The sequence below is a fragment of the Passer domesticus genome, chromosome 5 (assembly GCF_036417665.1).
Source record: "Passer domesticus isolate bPasDom1 chromosome 5, bPasDom1.hap1, whole genome shotgun sequence".
NCBI classification, from domain to species: domain Eukaryota; kingdom Metazoa; phylum Chordata; class Aves; order Passeriformes; family Passeridae; genus Passer; species Passer domesticus.
In genome coordinates, this window is record NC_087478.1 from 33,638,625 (window position 1) to 33,663,958 (window position 25,334).

The 25,334-nt window shown below is 43.5% G+C and overlaps 1 long non-coding RNA gene across 6 annotated transcripts; it reads left to right on the forward strand.

Annotated features, from left to right (window-relative positions):
- The first annotated feature begins 20 nt into the window (after positions 1 to 20).
- On the forward strand, positions 21 to 23,985 carry LOC135300235 (uncharacterized). Of its 6 annotated transcripts, XR_010362097.1 has the most exons (8): positions 21 to 231; positions 1,981 to 2,155; positions 7,621 to 7,729; positions 9,081 to 9,193; positions 10,386 to 10,512; positions 15,569 to 15,759; positions 21,874 to 22,633; positions 23,142 to 23,985. It is a non-coding gene; the product is annotated as an uncharacterized LOC135300235 (long non-coding RNA). The 6 variants fall into 6 exon arrangements; XR_010362096.1 differs by lacking the exons at positions 21,874 to 22,633; positions 23,142 to 23,985 and adding an exon at positions 15,857 to 17,186; XR_010362100.1 differs by lacking the exons at positions 21,874 to 22,633; positions 23,142 to 23,985 and having other exon boundaries at positions 1,981 to 2,110; positions 15,569 to 17,186.
- The last annotated feature ends 1,349 nt before the right edge of the window (positions 23,986 to 25,334 follow it).

Here is a 25,334-nt window from a genome sequence, read left to right on the forward strand (position 1 = left end):
CCTCAGGAGCTGAGGCTGTCCTCTCTGTGAGCTCAGAGAAGGGTTTCCATTACACTGACCAGCTCTGATGCCTGGAATGGATTGTGGAAATAACTTGGCTCAAAGAAAGGAGGTAGACAATAGGCAAAGCAAACTGGTTTTGCCACCTTTTTCTTCTAATCAAAAGAGAAAGGAAATAATTGGTTTGGAAATTGGCACTGTTCAGCAGGCCAGCACTTCCACCTTCTGTAGGTGAGCCATGGAGCTATTTGCTCAGAGTATAAATCACCTCAAAAAGGGGCGATAAGACAATAGATCTATAGTTGGCAAATGGCACCAAGTATTTAACTTAGAAAAGAAAAAAAAAGAAAATATGCAAATACTCAATTTATTATTCATTGGCACCAGCTATGTCCCCTTAGAGCAGGAAGACTGGGAAAAGCAATTAACTAAGGTCTTTTTTTGTGTGTGTATTAGGGGGGAGCACAACCCTTTCAGGTTACAGCACGCAGTGGAGTAAAAAAGTATTTCTGTCCCTCCTGGATGATGAATGAGAGCAAGCCCTAACCCTGCCTCTTGCTGAGAGACAAAATTTGCTGTATATTTGTGCCATGGGTGGCCTGGCCCTCACCATGGGACAGGACTCAGGCTGGCATGGCACTAAGCAGCTGTGTCCCAGCTGAGGTGACAAGGTCTGGGATCAGTGTTTGCCCTGGCGAGCCAGCCAAGACCTTCACAAGCTGCTGACAGGAATGGTTTGAACAATGAATTTACCCCAGGGGATGCTGGATTAATTTGCAGATGGGATGGAGGGGAAAAGCTAGATGTGACTGATGACAGAACACAGAAAACCCCCAGCTGATGTAGTTAGGGATTTAAAAAAAAAACAACTCAAGTGCCAGACCGTGTAAGGGACTGAGTGGAAAAAAATTACATGGGGTTATTATTTTTCCTTTCGAGGAATTTGCTGTCCACTCTACTAGGAACATGATTTCTGTTCTGTTTGCCTGTTGTTTAGCAGAGCAGAGAGTGGTCTGGACCAGGCAATAAAAATTAATGAGAGCAGGAACAGATCCCCAGGAAATACAACAGAAAAAATAGATTTTTTCAGCTAGAGTGGAGATGAATGCAGGGACATGTGGAAGGATGTGCATTAACAAACAGTACACAGAAAGCAAATTGGCCCAACTGACTTTCCTTCTAGCACCAGCATAAGAGGGGATTTTGTAAAATGAATTCATTAATGTAAAATGAAAGACTTAAAAGAAAATGTTAGCAATGTCAGGGAAAGGAACAAGCCCAATGTATTTCAAAAACCCTGCATACCCTAAATCATCCAATTATACAGCCTTTGCAGTAATTGTATCTCTATCACAGTATTGCCATTTTACAAAATATCACATTGAAATATGGCTCTTTGTTTTGTTTTGTTTTTTGTGATGGCAGTTTTCAGTAAAGAGTATGGTGGTTTTATAATTAGAATAGCCTTAATGTTCCCCATTTCCACTTCAAATATGTAATTGTGCATTTGTTTGATAGCTAATGAGAGACTAACATTGCTGAATTTTTTTGTCCTGCCTTCTAAGAGAAAAGAAATAAAACATGTCAGAGAGTTGAGTTTTGGGTTGAGGTGCTGGTGAAATCCAACACTCAGCCCTCGAGAAACAAAGGGGCTTTGGTGAGGGGCCATGGGGTACATGACTGATCTGCCAAGGCAGGGCAGGGTTACAGCCCTCTTGTGCCTGTCGCCAATAAGCCAATAAGCTCCTTCTTCTTGATATTCACTGGAGAAATCACTCGGGCCTTTGCAGTGATGTGGAAAGGCTGAATCTTGTTTCAGACCCGAGGAGCACTTACTTACATCATCAGAAGAATGGATCAAACCAGAGGTCACTCACTCCTTGGTTTTAGTCTCAAGCATTTCAGTGTCCCCCCTTGGTTATTTGGGGGTTTCCAGTGCCATCCAGCAAAGTCCATCTCCAATCTCTTTTTTGTCCCTAGGTGACTGATGACTATGTGGGAGTGCACAAAGTGTGACACGGGTCCTCCCTCCTGCTAAATGGAGAGGTCTGCAGAGCTGAGCCTCCCCCTGTTTCCAACCAAACCTGTCCAGTGAGGCTTTTGCAGAAACGTAAGCAAATCCATCCACTTGTTTTTCTGCTCAGTACTTTCAAAGGTATGTCTCTAGAATTGCTCCACTGGTCAACTAAAAAGTATTTTTATTGTTTTCATAGTGTAATGAGATTTCCCTTTGGGATGTTTTTATATACCTTTCAAAATAGAACTAAACCAACTATAGTTTGTTTCGTATGAGATGGAAACTGTACAGGCTGCAGAGATAATTTCACCCCTACTCCCCTTTCATTTTGGTTTCTGATTTTCCATTTTATATAAAACTGCTTACCTGGGACCGGAATTTTTGCAGTGCCACACATTTTACTGTTTCCATTTTTGTTATGTTGGGCTTTCCCCCTTGAAATGTGTGAGTAATTCCTAGTAATTAGTGTAACAGTTTGTGCCAAAGCTAGAAAATTAAAGGCTTGATCTAAAGTATGAGGTCATCTCTCTATTTTTATTCATCTACTAGTAAGTACAGATGCCAAAAGCACTCTTCTATTTCCTGCTCCATGCTCAGAGCAGGCAAAGAGGCACCCACAGAAGGCTATTTTACCTGCACATCTGAAACTCTTAAGGAGATGATCTGCCTCTAAAAGAGATGATCTTTGGAGATGCTCTCTTTGCCAGAGGAGGGAGCCTCCATGATTAGATTAGACCAATCTAGCCTACACCTTGGTAAAACAAGTGCCATCCCAATTTATCAACTTACTGACACACTTACAAAGGTCTTTAGACCACGAGGTTGTGCAATGTCCCACTGGCCAGTGTTCATTCAGAGTACTCAGAATAATCCTGGTTTGATACCCGGATTGGAATGCACAATTTATTTAAGGGAAAAAGCATCTCATAGCAATGTTAAACAAAAAGTGTTGGCTTACTTAAGTAACACGAAGTACCATGATGTTTAAATTTAATTAAAATGTCTCATTTTCATAAGCCACTGTTTGATTTTTTTTCTGCTTTCATCCCTATTATATATGCCATTTATACAAAGAAAACATTAAGGAGATTCAACAAATATTCTTCACTGGAAATCTTCACTGGAAATTGAATGTAGCCGACAATAGAAATTACAGATCCAAAGGCTAAATCTCAGTTGTTTAAAACCCAGTCCGTCCTATACAGTAAAGATATAAAGCATCCATGGATGGGGCTCTATTTAATATATAAAGAAGGTTCTAAAAGTTTGAGATTTTTTTTTTCCTCTTCTGCCTTGTCCTCTGGTACTTTCTGTAGGCTCCCCTTCACCTCCTCTTTTTTGGTGAAAGACCCTGAGATTAAGAAACTCTGGGGTTTTCCTAGCATGAGAAAGCCATTTTCCAGCCAGAGTTAAGCTCAATCACAGCACCCTTGGGGGAATTGATAAGGTGAGGTGAGCTTTATTTAAAAAAATAAAACCATGTTATTTTTATTACTACTTTTTCTATCTAAAAATTCATAGGCCACAGCAAGATACCCCAGCAAAAGCCATTAGAAAGACATTAGAAAGTTTTAATCCTTCTTCTCTTTTTTTCCTCTTCTTATTGCTGTTTAGCAGCTGCTTCAGGTCAGAGTTTCCAGGTGAAATGTCCCTTGGTTTTCTCCTCATTTGCAATCCTCACCATGAGAAATACACAGCCATGGCTGGCCCCAGTGGGTCACAGATGAACCTCTTCTCTCAAATAGCAATGCAAGGTTTACCTTTTTTTTTTTTTTTTTTAGTAAGAAGTGATTTATCCACAGTTTGACAACACATTGCAAATTCAAGGATGGGGTCATTGCAAAGAGGACTTTGGTTTTTCTCATTAATTTTGTATCTCCATTTCTTAGTTTTAGATGTGTTTGTCTGGAGTGCTTTAATTAAAGTATTAATCAAAACTGCCTCATTCCTTATTTGGGCTCAAAAGTCCCTGGATGAAGGACTGCCCTGTCAGTCAGGCAGCAGGGATGTGCTCTCTCAGCCCCTTTTCCTGTGATTTCTGATGCTGCACAGGGAAACTGCCTGTGTCCTGATCTGATTTAGATTATTATCAGGTCTAGGGGAATGACATTCAGATCAAACATTTTCAAAAGAATCCAATATGCCATGAATTCCAAACAAAGCTGAAGTTTGCCTGGGATGTAATGACACCAGCCTGTTGTGCTCTTCCACAGCAGCCTGTAATTATATCTCTCCTCAAACTGTGCATACATCATTGAGGAGGCTGATATATAAATAAAAAGCTGCATTAATTTCAAGCTACATTAGGGATGCAGGAGTAAAAATAACCTGACAGAAGAAAGGGCAAAATTAGAATAAACTTGACTGTGAGGTTTCTAGGGAAATACAGAGCAAGGAGGAAAAAAAATGTCAGAAAGCAAAAGAAGTTTGATATTGTTGCAGGATTACATACAGTATGTGGGCTCTGCAGCCTCCTGCAGGTGCTGCTCTTGCAGAATCACAGAATTATTTAGGCTGGAAAAGACCTTTAAGGTCATAATGTCCAACAATAAACCCAGAACTGCTGAGTTCACCACTAGACAATGTCACCAAGTGCCACATCCACACATCTTTACAAGCCTCCAGGAATGGGGAGTCAACCACTGCCCTGGGCAGCCTGTTCCAATGCTTGACAACCCTTTCAGTGGATTTTTGCTAATATCCAATCTAATATCCAATATTTTGCTAATATCCCCTGGTTTGAACATTACAGGCTGGGCAAGGGCAGGGCTGCAAAGGCATAGTGAAACCCCTGGTTTTTCATCTTGTCTTCATCAGGGTCATGAGGGAAATGTGATCACATGAAGCCCACTGTGATTTTCTAAATTGCACTGCATGTGCAAGGTGAACATGTTTCACAAAACTGGGTAGATGGAGCTGGCAGAGGCTACCAGGGAGGTGATGGGTACTCTTGCTTTCCCTCTGCTAGTTTGGAGTCTGCTGTTCAAAACTGCAGTTTTTGTGTGCCTGAGGACTCAGCTATTCAAAACAGAGGATTATGTTGGGACTGAAATTCCACATGAAGCTTGGATTTGACATGATAAATCAAGGTCTCTCCCATCCTCCCTGTCTCACAGCTGGTCAGGTTATCTCTTGCATCTAAACACAGGTATCCTCCTTGTGCTCCCAGGAGGTGCTGGTTTGGCTTTTAAAACAAGCTCTTTCAGGTTAAGGGACATTTAAAAATAATTTTCATTTTCCCATGTCTGCTGTGTACAATCAGGAAGGAGGTGACTGCATTTTTCAAACCAGCAGGTTACAAGTTAAGCTTTTAAAGCCATGATTAGGTACACAAATAAGAATGATTCAGTTCCTGGGAGAGCTGAGTGATTTCAGCACGTATGCTGCTGAAATCCCAAGGGTGACCATTTTGGCTAGGAGAGAATATATGCTGCAGAGGTTTTTAAAACAAACTAAATCAGTTCTAATCTTACATGTTTAGAAATCAAGGCCCTTGCTAGAAGAAAGGAGCACGAGGATGAGTTATCTGCCTGGTGTGCAGCCAGGTCCTTCTCAGAGAGCATGCTGACTCCTGTCCCAGAGGTGGTCAGCAGTTGGCTTGTGCTTTATTCTTCTTGAACTCATACACCAGATCTAACTTTTCTAGGAATAGAAAAGTTGGCTAGGAATCAAATGGGGACTCTCATCAGCATCACCCTCTTGGAAATCTCCCTCCAGGTCTCTGTCAGGGGCTTTTCCTGGAGACAAAGCCTGGTGCTCTCTCGGGTTCCCTGCTGTCGGGATGACCCCAGAGTCCCGTTTTCCCAGCCCCACGGCCAAAGAAAGAGTCAGGATTCTTTGGCTCTGGTTCACAAGGTTGTTTATTATCTGTTATCTAAAATATTTTCTCTCAGACCCACAGAAGTCTGATCAGCAGGTCTGTCAAGGGCACACTGCACTGCCCTGAGGCGGTGCTATCTCTTTGTACTAAGAACTACCTGTGCTTTATTTACAGTTATTACAGTTATTTTCCAATACCTATCACCTATCACCTACTCTAAACCAATGTGAATGTGCCAGCATCACCCAGAACATGGAGGTTAGGAAGGAGAAAGAAGGACAGGGAATGCCCAAATTCTTCCATCTTGCGACTCCAAACCCCCGTTCTAAAAATCCCAAAATTCCACTTTTCACCCTGTGACAGCTACTATTATGCCAGTTAAACTTTTGTGACTTGTAATTCTTCATACAAAGTTGGTAATTTGCTCCGTGGGTTAAGATTGAAATCCCAAGTGTCTTTGGCTTCCTGCCAGGATCTCTGAGCCCCTGCCAGGATCTGAAGCCACACAGGGCACCCAGAGGGGTGTCCTGGGTTCCGACAGTGCCCCTGGCCCCAGAGAGGGAGCTGGTGCCCAGAGCCAGGAGGGGGACAGGGCTGAGGGGGGGTCCCCCACAGCAGTGCCCTGAGTGGGGGTGCAGCACCAGCAGGGGAGGCAGGAAGGGCTGACCATGTCTGGGCAGTGAATGGCACAGATGAGCAGGGGAGGGGACACCTGGCCTTGAATCCCCATCCTGCCTCATGTAGGGGAGCACTCTGTGGGGGAACAGTGCTCTGACCACCCCAGAGTCCCATAAAAGTGTGAGCTGTGGTTGTTCAGAGTTTGGGGGTTTTCCTGTGCCTTTTCTGAATGTGCAAGGCCTTCCTTGTAATCTGATCCCAAATCTGACTGGAATTCAAGATTTTATTTTCTCTCTTACATACTTTGGTATTTGGGAAAGTGAACCAAATAGAGGCAAATTTCTGTTTAGTTTTTAAAGGACTGTGGCTTTGGTCAGTTTTCTGTGTGATGTAGTAACGCTTAATGAGTTACCAAGGGCAGGCAATGAGCAACCAAGTTTTTTTTATACAAGGTGTTTTACAGAAATCCATTAACCCCTGAGTGTTGATAGATCATACTTTCCACTAGAGTTTAAGATTACATTGCTGCTACTTCTGCTATGACTAGTGTTGTAGGTTATATTCAATTATGGGTATTCTCTGGCAGGTTTTACTAGACTGTATACCCAAGGTAATCTCTGTAGCTTGATTGAATGGCACCAGTGAGAAACCTGACTCAGGCAACACAAGCTAACCACTTGCTCCCCTATAAATACTTGAGAAATGACTTTTTCTTGAGTACCTGCAGAAACGAATCCAAATAAATTCTTCTTCTGGAAGAGGTTGCTGAAGGACATGGAATATTTTTCTCTGGAATGACTGCATTTGACTGCAGAAACACTGAAATAACAAGTGATTGTTTGGGAAAATGTGTCAGTTTTTTCCTCCTTTATTTTATCATCATTGTCTATTGCTTGCTCTTTGCCACATCAGTCTCTTTAAAGAGGGAGCTGTTCCAGCTGCATCAAAATAATTTTCTTTTAAGGGTGCATGTTTTTCTTTTGTTGATCAAAAGCAATTAGAGCAAGAAGAGCTGACAGTTTCACTGAACTGTCAATAAAAATACCGTAATGAACAGTTCATTTTGAAATAACCAGTTCTCCCATTAAATTATCTGTAACCCTGTGAGGACAAGAAGTATTGTTTGTTGCAGCCATTTATGTGTTGATCTTTTGATATTTTCTAGGAACACAGTGGTATCAGTATTTTGAAAGGAACATTAGGAAGAGTGAAAGAGGCCACACTGTACCAGAATCTGACCTCATGCTAGTGACTACAAGAAGTTTCCTTCTCATGTAAGGAATATTTGGGTGTTTTGCCTCTGTCAGAGCTTTGCTAGAAAGACAGAACTCTGTGAACCTCTATTTAAAAATGGGAGAAGTATGCCAAACCTAGCTTAGTGGTCTTAAATAATGTTATCTGTTGATTGCTTCATAATCCCAACTAAGTTGGTGATTAATTCACCTTTTATTTTTATTGTGAACATGAATGATTTGCAGCACAGTCCTCTCGACCTGGGAGGAGTTTTGCAGGACACCACATGCCTTGACCTGGGCTGTTAGGTATGCATGTATTCAGATCCTTACCTCATTTCATAGGCAATTGCATCCCAAGACCATCAGCAGGGTTAGTGCAGTGGTCACAGTCTCATGTGAGCTTTTCCTGCCCTGTCCTGCCCTGTCCAAGGAGCTGCTCATGAGGAGACAAAGGCACAAAATCAGATACTAGAAAGATGTTACATCCTTGGTGGAGCATCAAAGGAGTTTGCTCACCTCATGCAATGTGCTCAACATGTTTTAGGTATACCTTGCTTAACCTAAAATCCATTAAAGAGAATGTACATGTTTGTAATAGACTGTACTAAGAATAGAACTTGTTTTGTGCTCTTAAATGCTCCTTCTCCCTGGACTTCCCTAGGACCACCCATGCCCAGGCTTTTCCTGCTTTCTACTTTCCTTTTCGTGACCTTCCACATTTTATACATCCATGGCTTTTTCCCCATTCCTAGAAAAATTCATCTCTGGCCCTCACCCCATCCTCCTTCTCCTGTTACTCTTTCCCCAGACAGCCTTTCCCTAGACCAAGACTGATCCTTGGGTTTATGAAAGCATGAAGGAAAAGAGTCTCCTCTGCTCTTTGCTGTCTGATCCCCTGTCGTGCTTGACCTATTTCCAGGCCAGGAGCCACCACAGCTGAGCAGCTGCTACCCCTCTCTGCAGCTCTGCAGCTCACAGACACAACCTGTACTGCCTTGTTTCACAGCCACAGCAAAAGGAGACAGACCAGCCACCTTGCTCTTGATCTGCTGGTGTTTTGTTTACCTCCCTAACAAAGCAGGGAGAGCATCTTATGCCTGGCATTATAAGTTCCCTCGATAAAGGGAAACTTCTGAAAACACATCTGAAGATAACCTGTCTCAGAAATGGTAGAGCTCATAGTTTTCCCTAAGTGTTCTCTCCTTAGCCTGGAATTTGAAGGACTTCTCCACTTTGTTCCCAGGCCAGGGCCAGGGATGTGCTCACCATGAGCTTCCTGCCATGTATCAAATATCGAAGGGCTTCTCCTCGGTACAGTCTACTGAAGCACTTGATCTCTGTGGCACCCTCAGGATGGCACCATTTATTTGGGACTCATTTCCTTGCACAGGGTCACACAAGAGTGACACACACCTGGTGTGACCACCCACTCTCCCCACTTGGTGTCTCTGAAGCCAAGGCAGGTGTGCTGAAATGCCCAGAGGAGCACGTGGTCTGCAGCAGGTATGTGCAGAGCTCAGACAGCTGCCATGAGTGGAAAGCTTGGCAGTCTGAAGCTTTTCCCTGGAAGGTCTCATTTCCATGTCTGTTACTCATTAGGCCAAATTTATGTCTTGTAGCACAAATATCAGAAATGGTCTGCACACAGGAATGACTGACTGGTATCCATCACACAGGAAGTCAGGCCAAACAGTCAGTAATCCCATTATGACCCTCTTTCCCTCTTGCTGGCCTCTTGGCACTGCTTTTGTAAATGTGTCACGGCTGCAGCTCAGTCACTGATGATCTAATTCAGTTAGGCATCTTCTTGAACTACAAGAAATTCCAAAAATATGGAACAAGAACTGCCTTCCTCAAGTATCCTGTGGTCTAGTGTGTGACAGCCAGTGCTAAGACACCTGGCTGCATTTCACCATGGGCTTCATTAAGGGTATGATAACTAGCCAATGTAATTAGCAAGACTTCAGAAATAGCATTGAATGCAATAAAAAAAAAAGGACTATCAAATTGGTGTCTTGTCTCCCAAAGATCTGGAAAAGGGAACATTTTCTCTCCTACCAGAATAGCCAAATTCCCCAGATGTTACAGCAACCCCTTAGACCACTGCTTCACATTCCCACTCCAGTGTGTTTGTCTGAGAATTCAGAATTTATTACGTATTTTTCTGGTTATGCCTATTTTCTTTGAACAATTTCTTTTGCATACCCTTCGTGATGTGGGTTTTATATTAATTCCTGTGGTAATAAGAATCTGTGAAAAACCTTCTCAGGAGGGCAAAATGGATCTCAAATTATTATCTCAGCTAAGTTATTGCTTCTTTTCCCAATTATTGTTTCCAAGTAAAACTTGTCAGTTTATGCCTTCTGACCCAGATGTAATTATATCTTGGCTGTCTAATAAGAGATAGTTTAGTGCCAGAGCTGGGAGAAGCCTCCTGTGTAGAGACATAAGGAGACCATTACTTGCAGCTTCTCTTACAGAGTTTAGGTCCTATTTAAATAATGAGAAAACAGCTGTCTGTCTCCAGGAGAATATTATGAATACTGAGGCCTGATGTGGTTTTGGGTGGGATAGGCTTAATTTTCCTTCAGTAGCTGGTAGAGCGCTGTGTTTAGGATATAATATGAGAATAATGTTGATAACACACTGATGCTTCTAGTTGTTGCCAAGCAGTGCTTATACAAGCACTTTTCAGGTTCTTATGCCCTGAGAAGGCTGGAGAGGCACAAGAAAGTGGGAAGAGACACACAGGACAGCTGACCCACACTGGCCAAAGGGATATTCCAGACCATGAGACATCATGCTTAATATGTAAACTGGAGGTAAAGTGGGCCAGGGGCTACTGTGTGGGGACTGGCTGGGCATCAGTCAGCAGGTGATGAGAAAATGTTTTATGTACTCTTATAATGTTACTATTATTACAATTATTTTATTACTATTATTATTATTCTTATTTTCTTCCTTTTCTGTCCTGTTAAACTTTCTTATCTCAAACAATCAGTTTTCTAATTTTTACTCTTCACTCCTCCATGCCACTGGACAGGACTGAGTGAGGGCTGGGCAATGCTTGGTTGGCAGCTGACAAACCATGACACGGCCTTTGAGTGAAATGTTTGGTGTGGTTTTATGCTTTTTTTTTTGCAACAGCATGCTGTTTCAGTACAGTCTGGTACAGCCTCTGATGTACCCAAGCTGGAAATGAGAAACAGCAAACACAACAATTTCCCTGGGCTCTTTGTTAGGATTTCCTAAGGAGTTTTCCCATACTCAGGAGGGTCCCAACTCTGTGGGGTGCAGGAGTGACTTCTTGCTACTCTTCCTGAGGCTGGAGTTTCTCCCCTGCTAGAAGCCATGCCAGGCAAAGTTTCCAGGTGTCTGCTGATGCTGGAGCCATGCCAAGCCTTATTTCTTCGTGCTGAGCACCATCAGAAAGATGGTGCAGGGTAGAGTTGAAAATTATCACCTGATAATTGTGTGCAATTGGGCTGTGTGCAAGCTTCCAGCAAGTGACAGGGCTGTCACTCAATCTATTCCACATCCTATGGGATGGTCTCCCTGACTGTGCTTTGCTTGGTGGCACAAAGCTCCTTGGTGTTATCCCTGTCTCTGGAACACAGCAGCAATCCTGAGTTTAGTGTGTCTAACACACCTGTGCCTTCCACTTCCCAGAAAGTGGTAATAACACTAACACTTATTAGTAACATTTATTAGTAGTCTCTGTGGTTAACGCAAACAATGCTCAAAAATTGTAACTTTCCATGCAGCTTTTATACCACTTCAGGGGCTGGGCTCTTGGCAGAGGGGGGCAGAGGGCTCACTGCCCTCTCCAGGTGGAGGTAAAGTATTGGCAGTCATGGAAGCAGTGCTGAGTTGGCACGTTGGGCTCTGTGTGTAACCCTTCTGGAGTGATCAGCCCTACACACATACAAAATAGCCTTGGGCTCATGCCAGTATTGATGCAACCTGTCAAAAAGAAGTACCTCACAAAGCAATGCAGTGCTGGGCAAGTACACAGCGGCAGGCTGGACAGCCTCACTCGAAGGCTGTGGCATCTCCCACCCACCTTTCCCCAGGGATCCCTTCTCCTGCCCACCCTGGCCATGATAGATGCATCCAGGGGTGACCTTGTGCTCCAGGCACCTGGACAAGTAGCTTTGCTAAGCTGGGGCTGGGAGCTGGGCTGTGCTGCAAAGCTCACAGCAATGCACTGCCAGGCAGTGTTATACAAAATATCACAGCCTATTACAGCTCAGCACAATCCAGTAATTAGCAGCTCATAAAGGATGTCGTAAACCCATAAAACTGTTGGACTAATAATGGAGGCATTTGTGGCCTAAAGGAACCAAGTGATAGTAAATGAGGTAAGGTATTATGCTCCAGTCTGTTGTTACCCTAGTTTGTAAACTTGCAGGCATCAAGCTTGATATGGGTGAAAATGGAGTTGCCTGTATTTGAGAGGCTGGACTTTAATTTTCAGCAGAGGTACAAAACCCATAAATCCTGCAAGACCAATCAGCAATTAAGAACATTTTTCTGAACATCTAGATTTACTCACAGCAGTAGAAAATTAAGTGCCCATCACTGTGATTTTGGCACTCACTTTGGATCAGTGCCTGATGCTAAGGAGCAAGGATATTTTACAGCACCACAGTTCCATCTTCTACATCTTCTACTTCAGGTTAGTGAAATTCCTCCAAACTAGAAAAGGTGCCTTTGCAAAGGAAGATGTTGAGAGAAGGAGGTTGAGAGCGCTGCAGGAGCCCCTGCTTGCAAAGTCATAGAATGTGTGTGAATGAAGATCATGCCTATTCCTTATATAATCTTATTATGTGAATAGTAGATAAAGAAAATATCAGTCCTCAGGTTATGGTTTTTTTTATAAATTAAGCTTGCTTAAACTGCCCATTTCCTGGGTAGTGTCTGATGGCAAATATTCACATTCCAGAGATTCAGTTGCCACTAATATATTTGCTCTGTGTCACTGGAGTTTCATTTCACAGCAGGTATATCTACTTGGCATCACAGAGACCTGATTGTGTGGACACAGGAAAGCGGCTTAAGTGCTGAATTTATTGTGAATACATTTGCCGTCATTAGTTGTCATACATGTTAATGTGCCTTCTTTTTTCTGCTGTGATGACAACTACAAACCCCCACATCTTGCCCTGAGCATGTGAGTGATGCTGGGTGGGAGGTGCTCAGCACACAAGCCTAGCCCACTGTGTCATCTGTTTTTTTTCTCTTCCCTGGTAACTGGGATGTCTCTGCATGAGCCATCCTTTTCAGCCATCACCCTGGATTGCATTAAGAGGATCACCTCTGGATGACTTTTCTGAGTCTGCTCATAGGCTGTCCCCCATGTTAGGGATCTTCTTGTCTTCCTCTTCCTGATGTCTGGAGAAGCTCCTTGCACACGGGACCCTGATGACCTGCTAAGACAGGTGCTACTAACCCCTGCCATTCTTCTGCTGTTTCTCCTGGACTATCCCATCCATTCTTCATTCAGACTTAGTATTTCTGTCAAATGCGAATAAATTGCAATTATGGCATCTCTGCAAAGATGTCTGCAGATATTTAAGAACTGGCCAAGCCAACATCTGGCAGAAGTGATTTAGGGAGCACAGAATCCAGCCATCAGAGCCAAGGGTCAGCTACATGATCCTTGACATGTCTTTCAGCCCTAGCTCTATGGTCTATGTTTATATTACTGTATCCAGATTTCTTCCTTGATAGCACAAAAAGCCCTAAAAGCCTGAGCTGAGATTAACCAAAACCTTCAAACTAGAATGTAACCAATTAGTTTGGTCAATAATGTAATTAATTCTAACAGACTGTCCTGGTATTTTTATGCCTAGGGTGATTTTCTAAATTCTTAAAATTTTAAGTATAGATATGGCGTATAGGGTGCCACAATAATAGTAAATAAATACAGGTCTGCATTTGCATCTAGAGTCCCCTTTATGTGCTAATCATGTTCATTCCACACCTGCACCCCTAAGGGCATGAAGGCAGTTTCCATTTATTCCATTCTTTTCTTAATATTTAACAGCAACCAAAGCTAATGCAGGTAAATATTACAGTGGGATCTGAAGCCATAACTGAGGTGTTGTGTTATTACACCCTTTGGTGAGGAATCCTTGGACAGATTGGTCTCAACAAACCTAGCAAGTCTTCCTGCAGTGATGCTCTCCTCCCTGAAGAAATCAGGGTGGAAAGCTTAAGCTGGTGGTACTTCTGGCCTGAACGCAGCAGTCAGGTCCACACAACCAGCTTCACACTGCAGATGTGGTAGATGAGTAGAATTCCCTGCAAATCCAAGCACAGCTTGTCCACATTGATAACCGTGGCTGAAGTCACACTTTTGCTCACCAGTTCGCTAAATAGCCTGTATATTGCAGAGAAAACTCAAGTGATCTGTCTTAACTTAGCACTATGAGTTCCTTTATTGTAAGTGAAGAGAAAGGGGCCCAAGGAAATGCAAGGAGAGGTGTTATGTCCTAGGGCCATTCGGTCTTCTTCCTCCTTGGGCCAACAATTACTGGCCTGTAATGCCAATTGCTTCCAAGATCTGTTCCCCAGTGGTATTTTAAGGCTTAACCTTTCATAGCAAAAGGTGTTTTTTAATGCAGAAGGTCCAGGAAGTTTCCTGAAGTTACTCTGGGAATTCATCCAAGAACAGGACAAATCCTGGCAAAAGGCCAGCCCTCCCTTTGAGCCACCTGAGCTGGGGCTGTTCTCAGGCAAGTGCTCTTATGGGAGGTTTTCTCCTCAAATGGTCCTTTGCCTGCATGTGGCTATTTTGGGCTATGGTCAAAGCTAAATTGGAAAGTTATGCTCTGAGAAGCTTGGCTCCACTCTAATTACATGTTTAGTTACACTGTTATTGGAATATTAGAAATATGTTAAAAGCAGAACAACAGCCTGTACTTTGTGTCCAGTTTGGTAGCTCCTACCTTGGACAATGTTTATTTCTGTGAGCCCAGAGGAAGCTTCTCCCAGAGAAACCCAGCAAGAAGTGAGGTCCTTTACCCTAAATTCTTGCTAAAGAAGTTCAGCAATGTGGCTGCCAGTGGGCATAAGGCTTTGGGTCACTGCAACACAGGTGACTGAGCAGCCTGTTTGTGGTGACCTTTCCTGTGAATATGCCAGAAGGTTTGAAAATGGGTAGAAAAATATCCCTGTGAACTGGAGGATTAACGAGTTTTTCTGTGTACAACAGTAAACCTGCCTGAGCTTTTGCACAGTTTTTATCCTGATGACTGCAGCTGGATGGAAATAGAAAACAAAAGAAGATTCAGTCTTTTTGTCCCAAAAGTGGATATTTTTAGTAGACTCTATTCCAGCTACCATGATGCTATGGTTACTGGTTTTCTGTAAAATAGATGTGAACTCTCTCTTACAGGCTAATGGGAAACAGATGTTGTCCTGAAAAAAATTCCAGGTGCACACAGCCTGCAACACTGGGCTTCCTGCTGCTGTGCCAGGGCTGCCACATCTGTATGGAGCAGAGCAACCTCAGTTGCAGGGCAGGAAAGAAAGGGGTTCTATGTTACCTTATCTTTTACTGATTTGGAAATTTTTGAGACCAGGCACTTGCACACCTTGATCAAAGATGTTTTACTTCACATATGTGAGAGCACTTTCAGAACAGACAGCAGGGTCACAGCTGGGAGATCACACACTGGCTCAGATTCTGACCTTGTAATTGCAGGTCTCCAGGGCCCTCCATTCCCTCCATCAGCCTCCACAGCTGAGTGGGGTTCAGCTGGGAAACCAAAAGGCTTAACTTGCATTAAATACAACTGTGACTTTGTGGGCAACAAACATTTTGGTTTAAAACAAAAAATTAACAGATTTTATCCCATTCTTTGGCTACAGGTCCCTACTGGATGGAAGCTACTGTGATCAGTAAGGAAATGCAGGGTTTTTTCTCTCTAGCAAAATACAGTCAGACTCCTTGCAGTCCACAGGTGTACCTGTCTCCTCATGAGGACAGGGTAGAGGCTACACCAAACACTGAAAACATTTGTCTCCTGCTGAAGCAGTACTTAAGATCAGTACTTAAGGGGGTAAGAATTTTTTTATTAGCAAAATATGATATGTTTCTTTTCTATGCACCTACCCATTTGCTGATGGCAGACTAAAAATGCCTTTGTGTGTATTTAGGTGTATTGTCCCCTACTGAGACATCCTGCCCAGCGTGTGCTGCTGGTGTGTGCTCTGTACTGATAGCCTATGCTGCTTTGCAGCACCCTCTGACAGCTGGCACACAGGAACCATGAAAAAGGTGGGAGGTTCTCTTTATGAGACTACCTCTGGTGCAGAATAAAACCATAGCAATGTATATCCATTTCTTTTCTTACTTTTGTAATAAGTAAAGGGACGTCTGCACAGCAGAACCTTGCTTTATTTCTGTAACTCAATGGGGTCTCCATAGATTGGCACTGAAATTGATTAGCCACTGTAATCTGGCATCATAATGGCATCACCAGGAGGTCCTTCTGTGTGTGTGCAAGGTCCATTACCCAAACACCCACCTCCTTCTGCTATGGCGCTTCTACCTAATAATGACTTTTTAATGAGTTTTTTCAGAGCTAAGGGTTTTTCTTTTAAATCCAACATTTTAATGACCTTTTTTATGGCATAATAAGACATCTCCTCTGTTCGACTGTTTGTAGTATTACAGTGCCTAATTGTGAATCTCAGTAGCAGAGAATAAGTGCTTTACCTTACCTGGCTGCAGAGCTTAGAAACCCCTCGGAAGACAAAGGCAGGGAGTGCAAGGGAGAGCTCAAAAAATAAGGCAACACTCTGCCCAGTGCCGAGGGCTTCACCTCTGTGGCAGACAGAAGCCTGGCAGATGAGGGCAGGCAGGCAGCAAAGGTGCCCACCCCGTGGCTCTGAGGGCAGCAGCAAGGCCAGGGTGCCTGGACAGACATCTCCATTGCACAGGGGGATTTGGGCAGATGAACTGCCAGACTGTCCTAAGCTGCCACCAGCTGCCACTAGCTTGTTTTATAACTTGCTTAATTTCTTTTTTTTTCCCTTCAGAATTGCTTTCCCTCCCTTTTAGGATTGAGGATTAGCAAGTTGTTCAGTTTTTCATTTATGAATGTGATTTTAATCACAACCCTTTTTATATGAATGACAAATGCTTCTGCAGAGAGGGAGAACTGGTTTTAAATCCATGTTACGTACAACATTCTGTGCAAAGTGAATCTTTGCCAGTTTTTCTTCATCTGTCCCACCCAAATCCCTCTGCTCAGAGGGAGGCCTCAGGTCCCATTTTTGGTACTGTTTTCAGACATTGCAGGCTATTGGTGCCTTGCTGTGCTAGCCCAGATTTGCAGGGGAACACTTTGAGAGGTTGAGCAGCCAGGCTGAAGCTCTGGCTGTTGGTGGGACAGACAAATGCTTAGAAACAGCATCTTCCCATGCAGCCCTGAGAGGGAAAAGGGGCTCTCTCAGCCCTATCCTGGCCATTTGGCCCGGGGCAGCCCTGTCTGTGCTGCTGGGTGCAGGGCACCTGCTGACAGCACTCCTGCTCACCTCCACCTCTCAGGCCCCTCACCTGAGAGGTCCTCAGATGAATGTGCAGCAAACATTTCGGTTCCAGCCCCTGGCTTTCCCTCATGTATCAGCAGCATTGCCTTTCTGGGTTTAATTTTTTGTCTTTCCTGAGTCTGATTTGTTTCTTTAATAATGTCTTAATTTGTTTGCTTCTTTTCTTTGTGGCTGGCCCAGCACAGAAAACATTCAGGGTTTTGCTGTGAATTTGCTGGTCCGGTTATTTTACCTGCTGTTGAATCTGCATCTGCTGCTTCCTCTGCTCAGCAGCCCCCCTCAGCTGCTCTCTGCCCAGGTTAAACAGGAGCCCTGCCACCTCCAGCCCTGTGCAACAGCATCTGAAACCCTCCCTGAGCAGAGATTAACATTCATTTGCTTGATGTGATGGTTCACAGCTCTGACAGGCTCTTTGCACAGCCGCGGCGCTCTGGCTTGGGGCACGTACGACACAACCTTTACACACAACCTTTGGGTCTCAGAGGCTTTCTCCCCTGAAGAGTCATGCAGAGCATGTGCAGCACAGCACCCACTCACACGTCCCTGCTCCCTGGAGCAGGCTGTGCAGGCTCAGCACTGGGCATTTGCAGCATAGGGTGGCTCTGTGGGGGTGCCTTTGCAGCGGCTGCTCCCTCCCGCTGGGGTGGCTCCTCTTTGTACACAGGGATGGCTGTGCTTCTTTCTTTCTCGTCTTTATTTACTCTCATGACACAGTGCTCTGGTCATGCTCCCAAAAGGGACTGGAGCTGAGCCTCTCTACCAGCTGCCCCCAGGCACTGTGGGCACTGGGCTGTGGGAGGAACAGGGATGTCTGCTGGGGTCATTGGAAGGCTGAGCTGCAGAAGGCATCCAGACAGTGCCTTTTTTGTCCATGGGCTGTGCCATTGGACATGAACTCCCATTTTTTTTTTTTCCACTGGGGGAAAAAGCTTCAGTGGGGTAAATGGTAGGAGCAGGAGAGCTTTCTGCTAGCAGATAAGGCGCTGTGGAGTTCAGCTGAGAAGACCAGGGTTTGGGGTTAAGGTGCCACTTTCCCCTTCAGGCACCAGGATCTCCTTTAGTATCTGTCCCAACACCCCAGCACGGGTTTGGCCCTTCACATCTGTGGCTTAAGTGCAGCTTTCCGAGGTGTTTCAGTACTGGTCTTATTTTCTTTCCTATGGTCAAATTGAACCACTCTTTATAATCTAAATTCCCATTCTTGATAAATAAACAAAGATAAGATATTTGCTTTGGCCATTGTGTCTGAAAGCTCTCACAGCTCAGCTCAGTAAAATGAGGATTGTTTGGGCTAGAACTGCACAAAACGTGCTTTTCCAGCTCTGTTGAAGAGAATACTTCTAATAAAGCCTTTCTTTTGTCTTGACATCTGCTCAGCTCCCAGCTTTAATCAAAAGTGAGAACAGGAGTTCTCATGAAAGAAAAGTACAAAAAAAGAGCAGACCTTCATTTTTAAACCGGTTCTCATAGAGGTTTTGGCAATGAGAAGCCAGCTGGTCCCCCTGGAAGGGAGGACAGTTTTAGTGCAGTGAGGCCATCAAGTGATGGTGGCTTTTCAGGCTGAGTCAACTGTCTGTCGTCTGGGGGTTGTCCTCACTGCAGGAACAGGATCACAGGCTACACACAGCTGTTAATCCCTGTCTTTTCACATCCCTCTGATCCTGCTCTGTGTCTCTTTTCTCCTTCCAGCTGTGTACGAAAGGGTGCCCTGCGCCCTGACCCCCTGCCCAAAAGCTCTTTTCTCCCATTTGCCCCTCCAGTGCCAGTGCCTTCATCCACTTGTTTCCTCCCCACACACCACTGTCCCCCCTGGCTCCCCCTGCAGCCCCTGTGCTCCCTGGGGAACATGGCTGAGTATGTCATGGTTTTGAGGAGAATCATTTTGGGGCAGGAATGTACGGGAATAGATCTGCACTGGAATCATCTGCAGCAATGACAGCACCTTTTGTTTCTCCCATGTGCACATTAACTTTATCAGCTGTTAGACCTTGAAATTGCATTCTACCCTTAAATGTACTACTGGGAAATGAATTCAGCTGAGTAAACTGCAGCTCTCTGCTAATGTACGTAGGCTCTGGCCAGCTGGTGTTTAAATTTCTTTTTAGAGTACACATTCTTATGGGCCACAAAGCGTGTGTGTGCAGTTCAGAAAGAAAAAGAAAACAGGAAAAGGACTCTGCTGCAAGGAGATAATTTGCAAATATTGAACAAGTGCATATGAATTTTTCAGTGTAATTAGTAGGATGAAGTTGGTGTTTACCCAAGGAAGTTTGTTTGGCAAACGTGTGTTTGAGAGATGCATCTGTAGGAATTGTATTGAAAGACCTGGGTTATGTCTGTCTTCTGAAATGAATCCTCTGCTCCATCCATTCTGACAAACAACCCTGAGGTGCAGAACTTCTTATAGTACAAAGTAATTTATTTTTTAATATTAGCTTCCTGGGTGCATATATTCAAACCCTATAACCCTTGCCACAAGTGTGTAGTAAAATCCACGAAGACCATCTCAAAGAAGATAAATCTGAAAGACTTGGCATAAATGTCACACATAAAAAGCATGAAAGAAATAAGGTGACACAGCTTAAACAGCAGAAAGAGAGGACTTTTTCCCAAAAGTGCAAGGCTTTCCTTCTCACACATCCTCCCATTTAAAACACTGATGTAAATCAGCATTAGAAAATTAGAAATATGGTTGCACATTGGTCTTCATGACCACACAGATAATAACTTATAATCCCATGCTGAGCAGATCTTAGATCCACACCCTCCTGCTGTGCCTGCTACATGAAGTGAGGAACTTCAATTCTAAATAATTTGATTAGTAAAAAGCAGGGCAAATTTTAAAAAACTCATTAAAAAAGTTTAAACAGATTTTTATATTTGGTAATATGTATGTAACTGAAGTCAGGTTTGTATCTGATTAAATATGTGTGAATATTAGAAAAAAAGTCATCTATTCATATGTTGTTGGTTTCTGGGCTGGGTCTGTGGAAAATGCTGTAAGCGTTTTTGGATATCAGTGACGTGTACAGCAGCAGGGAACATTACACATTGACGTTGATTAAATGTTCATAAAAGCTCATTAAATAGCGATAGAAACCACTCTGCTGAGTAGTACAAACAGAATATGTGTGTGTGTTTATAAAATCTCTGGAATGCTTTCTTCAATACTGTTTCTGATCTCAAAAAAACCCCACATAACTTAGAAAAGATTCAAGAAAGAATAACAGAGTAAGAGATTTGGTGAGACATTTTAAAAAGAGTATACAAAACCAGAGAATGGTTATCTTGGGGAGAAAGACAATGCAGTGAGAACTCGGTTGATTATGATGAGTATAGCACAGATCAGTCCTTTTAACTGTATTTTTTAAATTAAAGAACAGAATGATGCTTATGTGAAAGAATGACAAAATTGTAAGAAATAAAAAGACTCCCACAGGAAATCTGTAGTGGACAGTGCTGGAAGAAGTCATCTGAGCAAGCATCAGGGCAGGATTTGAACAAAATGTGCATCACACAGAAAGAACAGGTGATATGTTCTCAGACAGCACCATGGGGACACTCACTCTCCCAAAAATGGATGCAGAAATAAGCAAAGAGGAGAGAAACCCAATCCTGGAATGGCCTTCAAGGCCTGTCATGTCCATGGCATAATAGATTGAAAAAAAGTAGTGTAAATACATTCCAGGATGGGAGGCCAGAGGAAATATTGTGGTCATAGAACCAGCTTTCCTAAAGTTAATTCCTCCTCTCCACACCCATACAGAATTTAGCTGTGTGATGCCTTTCATTTGAAACATTGGAGTCAATAGCAGTTCTAGCTGTATCATACACAGAGCAGTTTAAGATTACTGAAAATGCATGAGGTACACACTGATTATTATGTCGATGTGTGTTCATAGTCTACTTGTAATTAAGATGCCCTCCTTTCATAGCACATACAGTCTCTGCTCACCTTCAGTATCTATGTCTTGGTTTACACTGCCACTAACTTAACTGAATATTTGTGACATAATTGCTCTAATTAATGACCTTGGGAGACAGTAAAAACTTTTTCATAAAGTTATTTTTAGAATGTTGGTTTTGGGTAGTTGTGGTGTTGTTATTGTAGCAAATTTCTTAATTATCAGGCAACATGCTAATTTAAACAAAGCTCTGCTTGTTCTGAGAATAAGATTCTTAATATATAATTAACTAAAACAACATTTTATTTAGCTGTGGTTTTCATGCCCATATTGTATTTTTAAATATGCCTTTAGCAGGATGGTGTTATTTTTTCCTTTTTCAATTGACAGTTGTCAGTGTCAGTTCCACTCAGCCCCTGTCTGCAGAGGCTGCCAGTGCCCCCCATTTTACTGCTTTATCTGGGGGCACAATTAAACCTCACATGCACCTGTGGCCCCACACAGCCACTGGAAGATATCATTGCTGCAGCTCTTTCTGGCAAAACTTGAAGTTATATTTCTTCCTATTTTGTCCTGGTTCTTGCTTCTGCCCCTGACTTATTCCAGCACCTGGTCCAGCATGAGCTTCTTGTCTCTCTACCTGCAATGTCTGGCCATCTTCTTGACCTGTCCTCTGCTCTTGTGTGCTTGCTGTTTCTCTTGTCCAATGCCCAGCCTGGACTTCCTGGCCAGACCTGGATTCAGCGCAGCTTTTGCAGTGGTTTTGGTTGTGCCACTGTAGCACGGTACTCCAGATCTCAGGCATGAGCCCAGCCTTGCTACAAGGACAGAAACAACCTGGTGGAACACTATCTCCCCAGCAGGCTGGGGATCTCAGCCTAGTATGTGTTTCCCCAGCAGTATCTGGCAGCCCCAGCCTGTGATCCCTGCCAGCTCTCAGCTCCCCCTGCCCTGGAGATGATGATGCAGGGGTTTTATGCAGTGGTAAATATGGGGTATCTCCAGACCTTGCTCTCTCCATCCCCTGGAACCTGCTTTCAATGAGGACTTCTGCAGTCTCTGGGAAGACGCTGCCTGCTCCTACCTTCATCTCCCAAGTGTCCTCCAAAGATGACCACTGGATTAACTGCTGGCACCTTGAGCTAGCTGCTGAGGAGTGGCAGCCTCATTAGGGAGGGGTCATTTATACCCAGCAGATGTGCTGCTGTTTGCAGCAGTTTTAACATGCTGGTGTTATCCTGTCAGTGAGGAAAGAGAAGCTTTTTGCTACAGCTACAGCTGTGGAAGATACGAGTACTGCATCTGCTGTTCCATCTTTAGGCTGATATTTTCTGTACAAAAAAGCTTATGGAAAGAAGAGATTCACATTAGATCTATGGACAAAAATCAAGATATTTAGCAATCCCTCTATCCTCAACTAATCCTTAATTCAGGTCTAGGAGCCCTTTGACAGCTGTAATGGTGTGCTCTGAAGGTAAGGAAGACAACCGTGTGGGTTGAATGGCTTGTTCCATAAAGTCTCTTTGTCAGGAGGCAATTAGTTAAGCTATTTAGATGTCTAGCTCTTAGATATCTTATTCCTATTGAGATTGATGCAATCTGAATGTTTAAGTAGCTTATTATGTCAATTGTTTTTAACAGGTTTGAGAGAAGGTAATAAAAAAATATATATACCTCCCCCTATTTTTTTCCTGAAACCTACCCAAATCCTACTTGTTAATAAAAACATTTAATTTTCAAGTGATAAAAACCAGAAAAATTTCCAAAATATAAACTTATCTGCAAAAATGTTTTTGTGCTCTTTTTTACTATGATAGTTCTAGTGCCCTTTTCCCCCTGAAAGTGTAATCCTTTCTGTGATAATTTCTGAAATAGAAGAAATCCTAAACTGAGAATCCAATGCATGGTGATTTGACAAAGGGAGAAGAGATATGCTAATGCAAAATAAATAGATGTAATTAAATTTATGCACGTCTTTGCAGTGCCAAGGAAAGAAAGGAGAAAGTTCTTATACTGGAACATGGCTGGAATTAGTTTTGTAAAATCTTGACTCTCTAGTATTTATCCTTTTGGAGCAATAAACCTTGAAAGAGAATGCAGAATTTGAAAAAGTGAAACAAAGCCCCAAGGACACGAGCAGGCAGTCTGACAAAGCGGTGGGATTGCTGCTGCAGGAGTCCCTTTGCCTCCTCAAACGCTGTTCACAGAGCCCTCCTCTCCGGGCATGCTGCGCCTTCTCCAGCATCGCCTGCTCCCGTTTCTACATCGCCTCTGCTCTCTCCATGTTGTGTTTCCATGGAGCCCAAGCTCTGCACCGAGCAGGACAGGAGCCCCAGGGATGCCCTCCAGCCTCAAGGCAAGCACTCTGCACTGGAGGCACCTCAGGCACCCCAGGTACCTCCCTGGCCCTGGACACAGCTCCAGCGAGTCCCTTGTCTCCCGTGCTCCAGCTGCCTGCCTGGAAATCATCCCTAAGTGGAAAGGAGGCTGAGAAGGACAGAGAATTGGGCTGAGGTCCAGGATACCCATTTGTGGAGCTGTTGCCACATTAACCTCCCTCCAAAGGCAGGAGTTTGCTTCCTTTTGCTTTACCCAAAATAATTGTGAGGCTCTTAAAATGCATCCTGCATGTACTAAACAGGGAAGCCCACAGAGTACACCTGAAAGATTGCATGAGAAAATAGGATATCTGAGGAGGTGCTAACAGTTTTATTGGGTCTTAATGACAGGGGGAAAATTTTAAAGCTGCTGGAAGACAAAGATTTCTTTTTCCCCAAGTGTAACAACATGCTCCTCCCAGACAGTATGGAGGTGTGCAGCCCTTGGCTGGCCTGCACAAAAAAATGATGCTGAAAACCCTCCAGTGGGCTCTGCAGAAGAAGCTCAGGCAGCAGTTTGGTGTGCTCCTTCTGTGCCATGTGCAGCAGCCTGTGTGACACCACCATGCCTGCTCAGCTGTACAGAGCCTCAGTGCAAGTGAAGCCCCCAGCAGAGGAACTGCAGGCTCCTCCTAATTGCCCGCAGACTGGCTGCCTCCTGGGAATGCTTGTTTTACAAGTTTCAAAAAAAACCCAAAACCTCCACCAAACCAGCTCTCCTGAGAATCTGGCATGCTGTCAATCCTGAAATGTCTGCAGGCTTTCAGTCCTATCTGAGATTGTGTGTGTAGATGATTATTCCGTATTTCAGGTTTACAAGCGTGCACATGCCTCTTTCTTGACATATAAGTTAGTCACATCAGTTCTCCTCCCATGCAGAAGCACAAGTACTCAGAGTTGACAGCTTTCTCTGCAAAACCAGGTTTTATAGTGTTGCACACGATATACAGGCACAGGTAAGCATACATTCACATGCAGTGGACAATCTACTGCATTTCACCATTCATAACTAACCCACATTTTCCTAGAGAGACATCTGACCTGCACATGACATAATCCTCAATGCATCCTTGGTACAGTAAGCCCAACAGATAAGAGTTATTTCAGGCTCAATAGTGAAAGGCTTGAAGTGCAACAAAAATGCTGTTGCCTTAGCAAGTGAAACATGCTCTGTGTAGCATATCCCTGCTTATGCCATGCCCTTGGTAAGGCACAGATGCAACTGTCACTGATTCTGTACCTTGTGCATTAACAAATCAAACACTGACCTTCCAGCTGCTAAGGAGAATGAAATATTGCACTGTGAAGGAAACTCAGAGGCTTCTGAAGGCAGGACATATGAAGGCAAATAGTTCCAAGGACAGTACAAAGAATTTCTTTTTTCCCCTTCTGGTTACAGTAGCCCCAGTAAACTTGCTTGTAAAAAAGATTATTTATTCTAATATGCAGTTAATGGTTCTCTGCTTGGCATGCTCTTGCACTGCCTTGTGATTTATGAACCATTTCCTTTTTAGGCAATGAAATTTTGACATGTGACATGAGATGTATGGAACTGCTCTCAACTGCCCTTGAGGCTAATTTTAAGCAAATCAGTCTGGAGTCTGGTTGTTGCCAAAAGCTTCAAATGGGTGCATCCTTTCCTTGGCAACCCCTTTTATGCTATGTGATCTCTTTATGGGCATTATCAGTCTGGGATGCATAAACTTCAATTTATTATCTTCAGTAGCAACTGATATTTTTGAAGAAGAAGGAGATCATTAGGTCTGAAGTAGTGGTATGGGTGACTGACGTGCAAAT